The sequence below is a fragment of the Suricata suricatta genome, chromosome 11, assembly GCF_006229205.1.
Source record: "Suricata suricatta isolate VVHF042 chromosome 11, meerkat_22Aug2017_6uvM2_HiC, whole genome shotgun sequence".
Lineage (NCBI taxonomy): Eukaryota > Metazoa > Chordata > Mammalia > Carnivora > Herpestidae > Suricata > Suricata suricatta.
This window is the reverse complement of record NC_043710.1, coordinates 139,354-141,729: the sequence shown is the minus strand read 5'-3', so window position 1 is coordinate 141,729 and position 2,376 is coordinate 139,354. Positions and strand designations below refer to the sequence as shown.

General features: G+C 55.1%; 1 protein-coding gene across 1 annotated transcript in view; it reads right to left on the bottom strand.

Moving 5' to 3' along the window:
- The window catches only part of LOC115306003 (interferon-induced transmembrane protein 3-like), a 6,073-nt gene that overhangs the window by 3,101 nt on the left and 596 nt on the right, over nucleotides 1-2,376 (bottom strand). The gene's annotated exons all lie outside the window — the stretch shown is intronic.

The following is a 2,376-nucleotide window of genomic DNA, read 5'->3' as shown; positions in this document are numbered from 1 at the left end:
GAAGGACTTGCTGCTGGCCGCCCAAGGGCCAGCCAGGGTCAGGGGAAATGACTGGCCTCCATGTGCCCCAGTCCCCCAGACAGGATGGGCCGTGGAGTTCTCACATTCCCGAGTAGGACATCAATCAAGGACCGTCATATGGGGCATAACCCCACCTGAACTGGGGTGACTTGGGTCTAGGCTCCTGCTAAGTAGGCGACCCTCTCTTGTAGCCAACAAACACTCCTAGCTGTCCACCTTTGCAAATCACAGGTGAGGGCCAAGGCATCACGCAGGTGCAAGTGCCGCTCATTAGAAGGTCCCGGGTGCTGTGGACGGCGGGCTTCCGGGGGGTGGGGGGGGGGGCAGCGCAGAGCAGCTCTGGTCCTCAGACACCCCGCCCCGGGGGTGGGTGTGGTGTCGGCAGGGCCGGCCTGTGGGGGAGGGGGAGATGGTCGCGGCGCAAAAGAGAGGCATCCCAGGTGTTTCCAAAGGGCACTGGGAGGGAATATTCTTTTCCGACTCTCCGACTCTCCGTGGAGTGATCCCAGAGGCAGATGGACAGGCAGAACTCCTGAGATGCCCGGGTTAGGTCCTGAGGGAGGACGAGGGTAGGGAGGACAGACGTGCTCCGGGAAGCTCCCAGCCCGAAACCCTGTGTCCCCTGGAGGAGGAGCCAGGCATGTGGACCGTGAGGCCTTCCAGAAGGCTTGGGTCCGGTGTGGGGGAAGGAAGGTACCTCCTGATGGGTTTGGGTTCTTTCCTTCCTTCCTTCCTGCCTTCTTTCCTCCCTTCTATGTAACAATGCAAGTGTCTGACTTAATCATTTATTGCGGAGGCGCCCACTTCGAAGATGGCTGTCTCCAGTAAACCCCGAGAGCACAACCACACATAGAGCGCATGTCTGCTTGTGACGGGTCTTGTTGGTTTTGATAACTATTTGGGCCACTTGTCTTTTCTTTTCCTGTGCTTTAATTTCCTGCTGTTCTGTTTTGGGGGCTCACATGTACCCTCTCCCTCTCCCTCTTCCCTTCCCCCTCTAACTCCCCCCCTCTCTCCAGCCCCCCCCCCACCTGGTTTTGTGGCCACATCTGTGCTGTGTAATTTCCAGGTCTAGTATTTTTAAAGTTTTTCAGAGTTTCCCGGTAGTTGTAGCTGAAGGGCTTCTTGCAATCCTAGAAACCACCGGGGCGGGTCCAGGCACAACGCTGTTATAAGCTGAGACCTAACAAAACATGTAAAGGGTGGAGGAGCCCCAGGCTGAGGGAAAGTCTCCAGGGCCCACCCACACCCCTAAATAAGGAAGTCGGGTAGCTGACGGGGCCTGACTGAGGGCCTGACTGGAGGGCGGGGACCGGAAGCTCCCCCCACCTCCTCAGCCCCCAGCCTTGCCCTGGTGTAACCTGACACTCAGTCTCTGGTCCATCCTCCTGGCACCCAGCTAGTCCACCACTTTTGAAAAGCTAGGAAATAGAAACTTTGGAGAAATGGAAACTCCTGGGGAAGGGAGGCCCCAGAGAACCCTCCGGCATCTGGACCACAGCTGCTCCGACTCAGAGAGTGAACCGCAGAACTTCTACCCCTCCCTTAACACATAGAAGAACCTAAATTGGAGATGTTCTACCCAATGCCAGGGTTCACCAGGGATAACTGTTATCCGAGTGACACTTCCGTACGACAGGGCGAACGTGATTACCTAACATCTACCCTTACTGCCCCTTAAATTGCCCTTCCCTTGAGGCCCAAGGCCCCATCCCATTCCCATGCCCTCGACGGCATAAACCTTTCTGTGTCTGAGCCTCTCACGTATGTGGGGTTTTACACATACAAAATGTAGTGTCATTTTTTCCTGTTAATGGTTCTCATGTCAAATTAATTCTTAATAGCCAGAATAGTTTTTGAGGAGGAAATTTTTTCCATGCAGACACTGCATGTTTGCCCCACAGGAGCCTCTACCTTCTCCAAAGGGTCCCAGGAGAGGGAATGTTGGGAGCTCTGGCACAAAGTGCCTCTTTGATCTGGAACGTTCCACTCCATCCTCTAATGCATCGGTGCTGGGCCACTCAAAGCTCTGATTTGGTGATCGTATACAACCCTGTTCATGTGGGCAGGTCTGCCACCAGGTCACCTTGGTCCACGTCCCCAACTGGCTGGACCCACCACAAATTCTTAAGCAGAAGGCCAATAATGCCAAAATGGTTGTCAGAGGGAAGGAAGGTGGGGGGATGGGCAAAATGAGTGAAGGGAGGGTGGGAGGTCCAGGCTTCCCCTTACGGAATGAATGAGTCCCTAGATGAGAAGCACAGCATAGGGAATGTGGTCAATGACACTGTCGTATGTTGTACGGTGACAGGTGGCAGCTCCACTGGTGGTGAGCCGGCGTAATGGACAGAAAGT